This window comes from Cryptomeria japonica, unplaced genomic scaffold (genome assembly GCF_030272615.1).
Source record: "Cryptomeria japonica unplaced genomic scaffold, Sugi_1.0 HiC_scaffold_15, whole genome shotgun sequence".
In the NCBI taxonomy this organism is placed as follows: Eukaryota; Viridiplantae; Streptophyta; class Pinopsida; order Cupressales; family Cupressaceae; genus Cryptomeria; species Cryptomeria japonica.
In genome coordinates, this window is record NW_026728837.1 from 357,501 (window position 1) to 372,500 (window position 15,000).

At 59.8% G+C, this 15,000-nt stretch overlaps 1 non-coding gene across 1 annotated transcript; it reads right to left on the reverse strand.

Moving 5' to 3' along the window:
* Positions 1 to 2,765: 2,765 nt before the first annotated feature.
* LOC131860580 (5S ribosomal RNA) lies at positions 2,766 to 2,884 on the reverse strand. The gene has a single exon (XR_009359674.1). It is a non-coding gene; the product is annotated as a 5S ribosomal RNA (ribosomal RNA).
* Between the last annotated feature and the right edge of the window lie 12,116 nt (positions 2,885 to 15,000).

Below are 15,000 nucleotides of genomic sequence, written 5' to 3' on the forward strand. Positions count from 1 at the left end.
TTTTTTTTGCCTTTTCTGGAAATTAGTGAAGGCAGCGCATCAAAGGTGCGCACCTCGCTGCCCACCTTGGTGTGCTCTGAGGTGCGCACCCGGGAGCGCTACGAAGTGTGCTCCAAGGTGCGGCGTGCACGTTGTCGGAGCCCGGTTTGCCCCGGGTGCGCACCTCGCCTGCACCTTGGCCGGGGTGGGCACCTTGGCTGGGTTTGCCCAGGGTGCGCTCCGAAGCGGGGTTACTGGAGCGCCCCCTCTTTTTTTGTCAGAGCGTTTGGTGGGGTTTCTCGCATTGGCTCTTCCCAGGCCCGGTTGTTGGGTGCGCTCCCACCCTGGCGCGCGCGAAGTTGGAAGTTGGGTTAATTGCCCGGGCGCGCACCTTCGCCAGGGTGGGCACCTTGGTGCGCACACCTTGGCTGGGCTGCGCACCAGGGCGGGCTCAAGATGGCACCAGCATTCCCTTTTTCTCACTATCTTTCAAAACGGAAATTTTAAAATCTCGTTTTTTTTTTGCCTTTTATGGAAATTAGTGAAGGCATCGCATCAAAGGTGCGCACCTCGCTGCCCACCTTGGTGTGCTCCGAGGTGCCCACCACGGTGCGCAACGCCGGTGCGAACCCGGGAGCGCCCCGATGTGTGCTCCAAGGTGCGGCGTGCACGAAGTCGGACCCCGGTTTGCCCCGGGTGCGCACCTCGCGTGCACCTTGGTGCGCACACCTTGGCTGGGTTGCGCGGCCTGGTGGGCACCATGGTGCGCACCAAGGAGCGCTCCGAAGTGTGCTCCAAGGTGCGGCGTGCACGAAGTCGGAGCCCGGTTTGCCCCGGGTACGCACCTCGCGTGCACCTTCGCCGGGGTGGGCACCTCGGCTGGGTTGCGCGCCCTGGTGCGCACCAAGGAGCGCTCCGAAGTGTGCTCCAAGGTGCGGCGTGCACGAAGTCGGAGCCCGGTTTGCCCCGGGTGCGCACCTTCGCCGCGGTGCGCACCATGGCGTGCACGAAGTCGGAGCCCGGTTTGCCCCGGGTGCGCACCTCGCGTGCACCTTCGGCGGGGTTGCGCGCCCTGGTGGGCACCATGGTGCGCACCAAGGAGCGCTCCGAAGTGTGCTCCAAGGTGCGGCGTGCACGAAGTCGGAGCCCGGTTTGCCCCGGGTGCGCACCTCGCGTGCACCTTCGGCGGGGTTGCGCGCCCTGGTGGGCACCATGGTGCGCACCAAGGAGCGCTCTGAAGTGTGCTCCAAGGTGCGGCGTGCACGAAGTCGGAGCCCGGTTTGCCCCGGGTGCGCACCTCGCGTGCACCTTCGCCGCGGTGGGCACCATGGCGTGCACGAAGTCGGAGCCCGGTTTGCCCCGGGTGCGCACCTCGCGTGCACCTTCGCCGGGGTGGGCACCTCGGCTGGGTTGCGCGCCCTGGTGCGCACCAAGGAGCGCTCCGAAGTGTGCTCCAAGGTGCGGCGTGCACGAAGTCGGAGCCCGGTTTGCCCCGGGTGCGCACCTCGCGTGCACCTTCGCCAGGGTGGGCACCTCGGTGCGCACACCTTCTCAATGTTTTCTTGCCTTTTCTGGAAATTGGTGAAGGCAGCGCATCAAAGGTGCGCACCTCGGTGTGCTCCGAGGTGCGAACCCGAGACCGCTCCGAGGTGCCCACGAAGTCGAAAGTCGGGTTAATTGCATTGTTTTCCCCGGGTGCGCTCCGAGGTGCGCAACATCGGCGCGCACCAAGGAGGGCTCCGAAGTGTGCTCCAAGGTGCGCACGATGGCGTGCACCTCTGGTGCGCACGATTCGGAGCTCGGTTTGACCGGGGTGCGCACACCTTGGCTGGGTTGCGCACCTTTTGTGCGCTCCAAGGTGCGCACGAAGTCGGAGCTCGGTTTGCCCCGGGTGCGCACCTTCGCCAGGGTGCGCACCTTGATGCGCACGCCTTGGCTGGGCTGCGCACCTTGGTGGGCGCCATGGTGCGCACCTTTCGTGCGCTCCAAGGTGCGCACGAAGTCGGAGCTCGGTTTGCCCCGGGTGCGCACCTTGGTGGGCGCCATGGTGCACTCCGAGGTGCCCAAGATTGGTGCGCACCAAGGAGCGCTCCGAAGTGCGCTCCAAGGTGCGCAGGTGCGCGCGAAGTCGAAAGTTGGGTTAATTGTCCGGTTTGCCTCGGGTGCGCACCTTGCGTGCACCTTCGCCAGGGTGGGCGCCTTGGTGCGCACACCTTGGCTGGGCTGCGCACCCGGGCGCGCACACCTTGGCACCCGCGTTTCCTTCATTTTAAATTTTTTTTTTTTACAATCTCTCAAGTGGGAAATTCTATAATCTCAACTTTTTTTGCCTTTTCAGGAAACTTTTGAATGGAGCGCATCATTGGTGCGCTCCGAAGTGTGCTCCAAAGCTCTCTCCAGCTGCGTGCACCTGCCCCGGCCGCGCACCCGGCCCCGCCCAGCTTCGCTCACCTGTCCCGGGCGTCTGGTGCGGAACCTTAGAGTAAGAAACATCACCGTGCACCTTGGCCAACGTGCGCGACTCGACCGAGCGCGCACTGGCCGAGGTGCACACCGATTTCACCTGGGTGCGCGCGCAGCACCTCGGGCGCACCGGGGTGCGCGCACAACGCCCGGGTTGCACCGTGGCCTGTGTGCTCGGGGCGCCTCGGGTGCGCGCTCGGTGTCGCCCCCGCGCGCGCGGTAGTGCGGGCAGCGCACCCCGGCCCGGCCCGGCCCCGACGAGAACGCAAACGGGCAAAAGGTTTATTCAAATAGCATTGCGACGCCCGGCGAAAAACTAAAAAAGGGTGCAACACCGGGACTTCCCGGGAGGTCACCCATCCCAGTACTACTCCGGCCCAAGCGCGCTTAACTGCGGAGTTCTGATGGGATCCGGTGCACTAACGCTGGTATGATCGCACCCGTTATGAGCTTGTCGCAGTGTGTACTTAGCAAACCGCGACCCACGTGCGAATCCACCCCGGCCACCCACCCCCGTCGAGGTGCACACCCTCCCTCGCGAAGTGCGCCCCGTTCGCCAAGTGTGAGCCCTGCCCGGGTGCGCGCACCTTGCTAGGGCGTCGGGTGTGCACCCGGCCCGGCCTACGTGCGTGCACCTGGAGGGGGCGTCGTGTGCGTGCAGTGTCCCGTCTGCAACGCGGTGCCCACACACCACCTCGGGCGCAACGACCTGCGCTCACATGTGGGCCGAGTGCACCTTGGTGCATGTTCGGGGCGCCTCGGGTGCACGCTCGATCTTGCCCCGGTGCACCAAGGCGCTCGGTTTGCCCCGGGTGCGCACTTGGTGCAAGGTGGGCACCCAAAATAGGGATCAAGCACCAAAACACAAGTTTCGGGATGCAAAATGGGACCCAAGGACCACAAATGCGTTCCAAGACCCATGATGGGTCCACGAGAACAAAAATGTGTTCCGAGACTTAATAAACAAATATTGGGTTTTAGGAGAAGAAACATGCTCTAATGCCCAAAACGAGAATCGACCCCGAAAAGGCCACAGGCCAAAAGTGGGATGCGAGACAAAAAAAAATGGGACCCGAGGACCAAAATTGGGTTCCCAGGTCGAAGACAGGGCAACCGGACAAGAAACGACCTCTAAGGCTCGAAATGAGTCCCGACGACTAAAACTTGACAAGAAGCACCCATCAGGCACCCAACTCGACACCCATGGGATGCCGACCCACCCGGGCTTCCACCTAGCACACCTTGGCACCCACCCACCCTCGCACCCAACCTCGCACCCAACTTAGCACCTTTGAACCCACATTGGCACTCACCCTGACCCTGGCACCTTGGAACCCACATTGGCACTCACCTTGACCCTGGCACCCACCTTTGCACTCACCTTGGGACCCACCCTGGCTCCCACCTCGGCACCCACCCAGACACCCACCTTGGTTCCTTGGCACCCACCTTGGATCCTTGGCACCCACCCCGACACCCACCTTGGCACGCAACTTGGCTACTTGCCACCCACCTTGGCTCCTTGACGCCCACCCCGACAACCACCCCGTGACCTACCCTGGCTAGGGTTGGTGCACACCCACCCTGGTGCCCACCTTGGCACCCACCCTATGACCCACCTTGGCACGCACCTTAGTACCCACCCCGTTACCCACCCTAGGACCCACCCCGTGACCCACCTTGGCCAGGGTGGGTGCACCCACCCTGGTGCCCACCTTGGCACCCACCCATCCTAGCACCCAGCCTGTGACCGGGCTTGGAACCCAACCTTGCACCCGCACCCGTCTTGGCCAGTGTGGGTGCGCACCCATCCTGGCACCCACGTTGTGACACACCCTTTAACCCACGCACCCTAGCACCCACGTTGGCACCCACCTTGGAACCCAACCTAGCAACTTGGCACCCACCCCGTGACCCACCTTGGCATCCACCATAGCAGTCGCCGACTTGGCACCCACCTCGGCACCCACCTTGACACTTGTGGACCCACCTTGCCACTCACCCTAGCATCGACCCATCCTAGCACCCACCCTGGCACCTTTGCACCCTAGCACTCACCCATCCTAGCACCTAACCTGTGACCCACCTTGACACTCACCCTCGCACCCACCTTGGAACCCAACCTAGCACCCACCCACCCTGACACCAACCCTAGCACCTACCCACCCTTGCACCCACCCTGTGACCCATCTTGGCACCCACCCATCCTACCACTCAACCTATCACCCACCTTCTCACCCACCTTGGCATCCACCTTAGCACCCACCCACACTGGCACCTTGGCACCCACCTCGGGCAAGGTGGGTGCACACCCACCCTGGCACCCAATTTAGAACCCACCGAGCATGTTACCCACCTTGGCACCCACATTGCAGCCCACCCTAGTACCCACCCTATGACCCACATTGGCATCCACACCCTAGCACCCAGGCACCTCGACACCCGCCTTGACACCCACCCTAGCACTGAACCTGTGACCCACCTTGGAACTCACCCTAGAACCCACCCACCCTGTGAACCACCTTGGCATCCACCTTAGCACCCACCCACCTTGGCACCCACTCTAGCACTCACCCATCCTAACACCCAACTTGTTACCCACCTTGGCACCCGCCCTCGCGTCCACCTTGAAACCCACCCTAGCACCCACCCACGCAGGAGCCCACCTTGGCACCCAACCTAACACCCACGCATCCTGGCACCCAACTTGTGACCCACCTTGGAACCCACCCTAGTACCCACCTTTGAACCCACTATATCACCAACCCACCTTGGCACCCACCCTATGACCCTCTTTGGAATCCACCCTAGCACGCACCCACCCTATGACCCTCTTTGGAATCCACCCTAGCACGCACCCACCCTGGCACCCACCATGGAGCGCACCCTAGCACCCACCCACCTCGGCACGCACCTCAACACCCACCTTGGTGTGCGCACTGCGCCAACCTCTCAAAGACCCTATGTGGTGCGCTCCAAAGTGTACACCTTTGGTGCGCTCCAAGGTGCGCACCTTTGGTGCACACCGAGGTGCACACCAAAGTGTGCACCGAGGTGAGCACCAAAGTGCACTCCAGGGTGCACACCAAGGCGTGCACCTTTGGTGCGGTCAATGCAAACGAATTCGGAAGTTGGGGTCGATGTCCTAATCGCTGCTGCAGACTACACGTATGAGAATCGGACAAATAGCTTTATATAGGGGAGGTGTTGCGTTTGATGGGTCGACTCCCCTGGTTGTGTGCACTGCACCAACTTCAAAGACCCTGTCTTGTTTAAGAAGTCAAAAGTTGGGGTGGATGTCCTAATCATTGCTGCAGTCTACGCATGTATGAGAATCAGACAAATAGCTTATATAGGGGAGGTGTTGCATTCGATGGGTTGACTCCCCTGGTTGTGCGCACTGCGCCAACCTCAAAGACCCCGCATAGCAGAAGAAGTCGGAAGTCGGATTTTGGTGAGCACCAAGGCGTGCACCTTTGGTGCGGTCAACGCAGACGAATTCAGAAGTTGGGGTGGATGTCCTAATCGTTGTTGCAGGCTACACATGTATGAGAATCAGACAAATAGCTTATATAGGGGAGGTGTTGGGTTTGATGGGTCAACTCCCTTGGTTGTGCGCATTACGCCAACCTCAAAGACCTTGTTTTCGTTAAGAAGTCAAAAGTTGGGGTCAATGTCCTAATGGCTCCTGCAGGCTACACATGTATGAGAATCGGACAAATAGCTTATATAGGGGAGGTGTTGGGTTTGATGGGTCGACTCCCCTGGTTGTGCGCATTACGTCAACCTCAAAGACCTTGTTTTCGTTAAGAAGTCAAAAGTTGGGGTCGATGTCCTAATTGCTCCTGTAGACTACACATGTATGAGAATCAGACAAATAGCTTATATAGGGGAGGTGTTGGGTTTGATGGGTTGACTCCCCTAGTTGTTCGCATTACACCAACCTCAAAGACCTTGTTTTCGTTTAGAAGCCGAAAGTTGGGGTCGATGTCCTAATTGCTCCTGCAGGCTACGCATGTATGAGAATCAGACAAATAGCTTATATAGGGGAGGTGTTGGGTTTGATGGGTCGACTCCCCTGGTTGTGCGCATTGCGCCAACCTCAAAGACCCTGCATTGCGGATGAAGTCGAAAGTCAGAGTTTGGTGTGCTACAAGGTGTGGTCGAAGGTGCTCACCTAGGTGTGCACCTTTGGAGCGCAGGAAAAGTGCCCTCCAAAAGTGCGCACCTTTGGAGTGCACAAAAGTGCCCTCCAAAAGTGCGCACCTTTGGAGTGCACAAAAGTGCCCTCCAAAAGTGCGCACCTTTGGAGCGCACAAAAGTGCCCTCCAAAAAGTGCCCTCCAAAAGTGCGCACCTTTGGAGTGCAGAAAAGTGCCCTCCAAAAAGTGCCCTCCAAAAGTGCGCACCTTTGGAGCGCAGAAAAGTGCCCTCCAAAAAGTGCCCTCCAAAAGTGCGCACCTTTGGAGCGCAGAAAAGTGCCCTCCAAAAAGTGCCCTCCAAAAGTGCGCACCTTTGGAGCGCAGAAAAGTGCCCTCCAAAAAGTGCCCTCCAAAAGTGCGCACCTTTGGAGCGCAGAAAAGTGCCCTCCAAAAAGTGCCCTCCAAAAGTGCGCACCTTTGGAGCGCAGAAAAGTGCCCTCCAAAAAGTGCCCTCCAAAAGTGCGCACCTTTGGAGCGCAGAAAAGTGCCCTCCAAAAAGTGCCCTCCAAAAGTGCGCACCTTTGGAGCGCAGAAAAGTGCCCTCCAAAAAGTGCCCTCCAAAAGTGCGCACCTTTGGAGCGCAGAAAAGTGCCCTCCAAAAGTGCGCACCTTTGGAGCGCACAAAAGTGCCCTCCAAAAGTGCGCACTTTTGGTGCGCACCAAGGCGCTGGTTCGGTCGTTGCAGGCGAGTTCGGAAGTTGGGGTCGATGTCCTGAGCGGAGGTGCAAACTACACAGGTGTCGGAATCGGACAAATAGCTTATATAGGGGAGGTGTATGCTTCGATGGGTCGACTCCCCAGGTTGAGCGCACCGCGCCAACCTCAAAGACCCTACGGTATGGATGAAGTCGGAAGTTGGGTCCGATGACCGATTCGATTAGTAGGTATGCTCATGAGGTCGGAATTTGGGTCCGATGACCTGCCATGTGCAGGAAGGCGAATGTTGGCACTGTGCGTTGCAAGGTGCACACCAAGGCGCTGGTGCGGTCTTTTTAGTCGAGTTCGGAAGTTGGGGTCGATGTCCTGATCGGAGGTGCAAGCTACACAGGTGTGGGAATCGGACAAATAGCTTATATAGGGGAGGTGTATGCTTCGTTGGGTCGACTCCCCGGGTTGAGCGCACCGCGCCAACCTCAAAGACCCTACGGTATGGATGAAGTCGGAAGTTGGGTCCGATGACCGATTCGATATGTAGGCATACTCGCGAGGTCGGAATTTGGGTCCGATGACCTGCCACGTGCAGGAAGGCGAATGTTGGCACTGTGCGTTGCAAGGTGCGCACCAAGGCGCTGGTTCGGTCGTTGGAGGCGAGTTCGGAAGTTGGGGTCGATGTCTTGATCGGAGGTGCAAACTACACAGGTGTGGGAATCGGACAAATAGCTTATATAGGGGAGGTGTATGCTTCGTTGGGTCGACTCCCCGGGTTGAGCGCACCGCGCCAACCTCAAAGACCCTACGGTATGGATGAAGTCGGAAGTTGGGTCCGATGACCGATTCGATATGTAGGCATACTCGCGAGGTCGGAATTTGGGTCCGATGACCTGCCATGTGCAGGAAGGCGAATGTTGGGACTGTGCGTCGCAAGGTGCGCACCAAGGCGCTGGTGCCGTCGTTGCAGTCGAGTTCGGAAGTTGGGGTCGATGTCCTGGTCAGAGGTGCAAACTACACAGGTGTGGGAATCGGACAAATAGCTTATATAGGGGAGGTGTATGCTTCGATGGGTCGACTCCCTGGGTTGAGCGCACCGCGCCAACCTCAAAGACCCTACAGTATGGATGAAGTCGGAAGTTGGGTCCGATGACCGATTCGATACGTAGGCATATTGGCGAGGTCTGAATTTGTGTCCGATGACCTGCCATGCGCAGGAAGGCGGAATTTGGGTCCGATGACCGAGTTGACGGCGTGCCATGCGCAGAAAGGCAGAATTTGGGTCCGATGACCGAGTTGATGTTGATGGCCCGCCATGCACAGGAAGGCGGAATTTGGGTCCGATGACCGATTTGAAGGCGTGCCATACGCAAAAAGGCGGAGTTTGGGTCCGATGACCGAGTTGATATTGATGGCCCGCCATGCGCAGGAAGGCGGAATTTGGGTCCGATGACCTGACATACGCATGGAGTCCGACTCGGGGGCCGATGTTCGATTCGATGACTTGCATTGTGGGTAAAGTCGGAAGTTGTGGTCTTTGACCCGATTCGATGACCAGACTTCGGCTGCTTGAGAATCGGACAAATAACTTATATAGGGGAGGTAGTGTTCTCGAGCATCCTCCCCCCGTGCCCGTTTATGTCGATTGATGCTGGTGCTCGACTGGTTGGAGCGCTCGGATGCAAAAATCTTGCACCAGGATTTATCGATTGTGATGGACACGGCAAGTCTCCTGATTGCTATGCAGGAGCTCATCGTGAATCTCTATGCGGCCTTGGTATGGACTCGACCTGCGGAATGGTTCGGCAATGGTAGTCGCTCCAACACGTCCTTGCAATGGCCACAGAGGTGATTCGACTAGAGCTCCAGTCTAGCTTTTGGGTTGCTTGGCGGACTGGTATAGCCGCGATCGAGTTCCGGCCATGAACGTTTTAGATAGCTCTTGGGCTTTCTGGGACGGAAGTCGGAAGTTTGGGCTGTTGTCCGATTTGATGACCATTCTTCGGATGTGTGAGAATCGGACAAATAACTTATATAGGGGACTGTGTTGTCTCACGCAGCCCCCTCCGTGCCCCTCTATCTCGACCGATGTTGGTGCTTGAAAGGGTTGGGATCGCTCGGATTTATAAACGTGCACCACCATTTGTCGAGTGTGAGGGACGCGGCAGGTCTCCTAAATGCTATGCGGGCGCTCTCTGAGAATCTCTATCCGGCCTCGACACAGACTAGTCTTGCTGAATGGTTTGGCACTGGTAGTCGATCCAACACGTCGTTGTTGTGGCCGCCTAGGCGATTCGATTCGAGCCCCCGTCTAGCTTTTGGGTTGCTTGGCGGATTTTGCCCTATCCGCAAGTGAGCTCGGTCCCTAAACGTTCGAGAAACCCGATTGCTATGCGCCGACTCTCTTTCTTGCGAGCCTCCATCTAGCTTTTGGGTCTCTACGGAACGGAAGTCGGAATCTGGGACCGTTGTTTGATTCGACGAGGCAGACTACGGTTGTGCGAGAATCGGACAAATAACTTATATAGGGGAGGTGTTGACTGGAGCATTCTCCCCCGTGCCCCTCTAACTCGACCAATGCTGGCGCTCGAACGGTGGTAGCGCTCGGATTTTCATTGAGCGCCAGCATTGGTCGATTTAGAGGGGCATGCGAGATTCCCGAATGCTATGCGAGGGCTCTAACGGAAATGTCTATTGGTTTCGGTATGGATGCAATTGCGAGTGGTTCGGCAAAGGTAGTCGTTCCGATGCGTCCATGTCGTGGCCAAATCGATAATTCGATTTGAGCCCTCGTATAGCATTTGGGTCTCTCGATGTGATTCCGCATTCCAGTCCCTTTGGGCACTGCTTGAGCCGCATCCCAGGGGGTTCCCTTCCAAATAATCTGCCTCGCAACCCGATTGCTATGCGGTGAGGCTCCTCGGCCGCCTCGGAACTATCTGTGTATCAGACGCATCGCGGGATAAGGGGTTGGCAACGGTAGTCGCCCCAAGCGCGTCCGATGCTTGGACCATTCCGAGGCGGCCCTGAAGCCTCTTCCGTCTAGCCGTTGGGTCCTTCTCGCCGCATCCCTCGCCTCGCACCCCGATTGCTATGCGGTGAGGCTCCTCGGCCGCCTCGGAACTATCTGTGTATCGGACGCGTCGCGGGATAAGGGGTTGTCACTGGTAGTCGCCCCAAGCGCGTCCGATGCTTGGACCATTCCGAGGCGGCCCTGAAGCCTCTTCCGTCTAGCCGTTGGGTCCTTCTCGCCGCATCCCTCGCCTCGCACCCCGATTGCTATGCGGTGAGGCTCCTCGGCCGCCTCGGAACTATCTGTGTATCGGACGCGTCGCGGGATAAGGGGTTGTCATTGGTAGTCGCCCCAAGCGCGTCCGATGCTTGGACCATTCCGAGGCGGCCCTGAAGCCTCTTCCGTCTAGCCGTTGGGTCCTTCTCGCCGCATCCCTCGCCTCGCACCCCGATTGCTATGCGGTGAGGCTCCTCGGCCGCCTCGGAACTATCTGTGTATCGGACGCGTCGCGGGATAAGGGGTTGTCACTGGTAGTCGCCCCAAGCGCGTCCGATGCTTGGACCATTCCGAGGCGGCCCTGAAGCCTCTTCCGTCTAGCCGTTGGGTCCTTCTCGCCGCATCCCTCGCCTCGCACCCCGATTGCTATGCGGTGAGGCTCCTCGGCCGCCTCGGAACTATCTGTGTATCAGACGCGTCGCGGGATAAGGGGTTGTCACTGGTAGTCGCCCCAAGCGCGTTCGATGCTTGGACCATTCCGAGGCGGCCCTGAAGCCTCTTCCGTCTAGCCGTTGGGTCCTTCTCGCCGCATCCCTCGCCTCGCACCCCGATTGCTATGCGGTGAGGCTCCTCGGCCGCCTTGGAACTATCTGTGTATCGGACGCGTCGCGGGATAAGGGGTTGTCACTGGTAGTCGCCCCAAGCGCGTCCGATGCTTGGACCATTCCGAGGCGGACCCGAAGCCTCTTCCGTCTAGCCGTTGGGTCCTTCTCGCCGCATCCTTCGCCTCGCACCCCGATTGCTATGCGGTGAGGCTCCTCGGCCGCCTCGGAACTATCTGTGTATCGGACGCGTCGCGGGATAAGGGGTTGTCACTGGTAGTCGCCCCAAGCGCGTCCGATGCTTGGACCATTCCGAGGCGGCCCCGAAGCCTCTTCCGTCTAGCCGTTGGGTCCTTCTCGCCGCATCCCTCGCCTCGCACCCCGATTGCTATGCGGTGAGGCTCCTCGGCCGCCTTGGAACTATCTGTGTATCGGACGCGTCGCGGGATAAGGGGTTGTCACTGGTAGTCGCCCCAAGCGCGTCCGATGCTTGGACCATTCCGAGGCGGACCCGAAGCCTCTTCCGTCTAGCCGTTGGGTCCTTCTCGCCGCATCCCTCGCCTCGCACCCCGATTGCTATGCGGTGAGGCTCCTCGGCCGCCTTGGAACTATCTGTGTATCGGACGCGTCGCGGGATAAGGGGTTGTCACTGGTAGTCGCCCCAAGCGCGTCCGATGCTTGGACCATTCCGAGGCGGACCCGAAGCCTCTTCCGTCTAGCCGTTGGGTCCTTCTCGCCGCATCCCTCGCCTCGCACCCCGATTGCTATGCGGTGAGGCTCCTCGGCCGCCTTGGAACTATCTGTGTATCGGACGCGTCGCGGGATAAGGGGTTGTCACTGGTAGTCGCCCCAAGCGCGTCCGATGCTTGGACCATTCCGAGGCGGACCCGAAGCCTCTTCCGTCTAGCCGTTGGGTCCTTCTCGCCGCATCCCTCGCCTCGCACCCCGATTGCTATGCGGTGAGGCTCCTCGGCCGCCTTGGAACTATCTGTGTATCGGACGCGTCGCGGGATAAGGGGTTGTCACTGGTAGTCGCCCCAAGCGCGTCCGATGCTTGGACCATTCCGAGGCGGCCCCGAAGCCTCTTCCGTCTAGCCGTTGGGTCCTTCTCGCCGCATCCCTCGCCTCGCACCCCGATTGCTATGCGGTGAGGCTCCTCGGCCGCCTTGGAACTATCTGTGTATCGGACGCGTCGCGGGATAAGGGGTTGTCACTGGTAGTCGCCCCAAGCGCGTCCGATGCTTGGACCATTCCGAGGCGGCCCCGAAGCCTCTTCCGTGTAGCCGTTGGGTCCTTCTCGCCGCATCCCTCGCCTCGCACCCCGATTGCTATGCGGTGAGGCTCCTCGGCCGCCTTGGAACTATCTGTGTATCGGACGCGTCGCGGGATAAGGGGTTGTCACTGGTAGTCGCCCCAAGCGCGTCCGATGCTTGGACCATTCCGAGGCGGACCTGAAGCCTCTTCCCTCTAGCCGTTGGGGCTTTCTCGCCGCATCCCTCGCCTCGCACCCTGATTGCTATGCTGTGAGGCTCCTCGGCCGCCTTGGAACTATCTGTGTATCGGACGCATCGCGGGATAAGGGGTTGGCAGTGGTAGTCGCCCCAAGTGCATCCGATGCTTGGACCATTCCGAGGCGGCCCTGCAGCCTCTTCCGTCTAGCCGTTGGGGCCATCTCGCCGCATCCCCCACCTCGCACCACGATTGCTATGCGGTGAGGCTCCTTGGCCGCCTCGGAACTATCTGTGTATCGGACGCATCGCGGGATAAGGGGTTGTCACTGGTAGTCGCCCCAAGCGCGTCCGATGCTTGGACTATTCCGAGGCGGCCCTGCAGCCTCTTCCGTCTAGCCGTTGGGGCCATCTCGCCGCATCCCCCACCTCCTCGGCCGCCTCGGAACTATCTGTGTATCGGACGCATCGCGGGATAAGGGGTTGGCAGTGGTAGTCGCCCCAAGCGCGTCCGATGCTTGGACTATTCCGAGGCAGCCCTGCAGCCTCTTCCGTCTAGCCTTTGGGGCCATCTCGCCGCATCCCTCGCCTCGCACCCCGATTGCTATGCGGTGAGGCTCCTCGGCCGCCTGGGAACTATCTTCGTATCGGACGCATCGCGGGATAAGGGGTTGTCACTGGTAGTCGCCCCAAGCGCGTCCGATGCTTGGACTATTCCGAGGCGGCCCTGTGGCCTCTTCCGTCTAGCCGTTGGGGCCATCTCGCCGCATCCCCCACCTCGCACCCCGATTGCTATGCGGTGAGGCTCTTCGGCCGCCTTGGAACTATCTTCGTATCGGACGCATCGCGGGATAAGGGGTTGTCACTGGTAGTCGCCCCAAGCGCGTCCGATGCTTGGACTATTCCGAGGCGGCCCTGCAGCCTCTTCCGTCTAGCCGTTGGGGCCATCTCGCCGCATCCCCCACCTCGCACCCCGATTGCTATGCGGTGAGGCTCCTCGGCCGCCTTGGAACTATCTTCGTATCGGACGCATCGCGGGATAAGGGGTTGTCACTGGTAGTCGCCCCAAGCGCGTCCGATGCTTGGACTATTCCGACGCGGCCCTGTGGCCTCTTCCGTCTAGCCGTTGGGGCCATCTCGCCGCATCCCCCACCTCGCACCCCGATTGCTATGCGGTGAGGCTCCTCGGCCGCCTTGGAACCATCTTCGTATCGGACGCATCGCGGGATAGGGGGCTGTCACTGGTAGTCGCCCCAAGCGTGTCCGATGCTTGGACCATTCCTAGGCGGCCCTGAAGCCTCTTCCGTCTAGCCGTTGGGGCCTTCCCGCCCCATCCCTCGCCTCGCACCCCCGATTGCTATGCGGTGAGGCTCCTCGGCCGCCTTGGAACCATCTGTGTATCGGACGCATCGCGGGATAAGGGGTTGGCACTGGCAGTCGCCCCAAGCGCGTCCGATGCTTGGACCATTCCGAGGTGGCCCTGAAGCCTCTTCCGTCTAGCCGTTGGGGCCTTCCCGCCCCATCCCTCGCCTCGCACCCCGATTGATATGCGGTGAGGCTCCTCGGCCGCCTTGGAACTATCTGTGTATCGGACGCATCGCGGGATAAGGGGTTGGCACTGGTAGTCGTCCCAATCGCATCCGATGCTTGGACCATTCCGAGGCGGCCCTGCAGCCTCTTCCGTTTAGCCGTCGGGGCCTTCCCGCCGCATCCCTCGCCTCGCATCCCGATTCCTATGCGGTGAGTCTTCTCGGCCGCCGCGGAACTATACCTGTTATTGCTACTGCATCCTTCGGCTGGTAACCTCCTCTGCCGCCTTGGAACGTTCTCTTTGTCGGACGCGTCGCGGGATAAGGGGTTGGCACTGGTAGTCGCCCCAAGCGCGCCCGATGCATAGACCGCTCCGATTCGACCTTGCTTTCAGCCTCTCACATGCATAGACCTCTCTGAGTCGACCCTGCAGCCTCTCACGTTTAGCCTTTGGAATCTCGCCTCACAACATGATTGCTATCCTTGATGCATCCCTTGCCTCGAGCCCTGATTGCTTTCTTGGCTGCATCCCTCCTCTCCTCACAGCCCGGTTGTCATCACTGCTTCATCCGTCGCTTCATGCATTCTGGCTGCTGGGCCCTTCCCACCGCACACACTTCTGCATCCTTCGCCTCACACCTCGATTGCTATCAATGCTGCATCCGTAACCTCACACCCCGATTGCTATGCGGGGAGGCTCCTTGGCCGCCTTGGAAATTTCTGTGTGTCGGACGCACCGCGGGATAAGGGGTTGGCACTGGTAGTCGCCCCAAGTGCGCCCGATTCTTAGACCGCTTCGAGGTGACCTCGTAGCCTCTTTCGTCCAGGCTTCCTGCCTTCAACGCCCTTTTTACACCTCGATTGCTATGCGCGGGCTCGTTGGCGTCTATCACCTCTCTG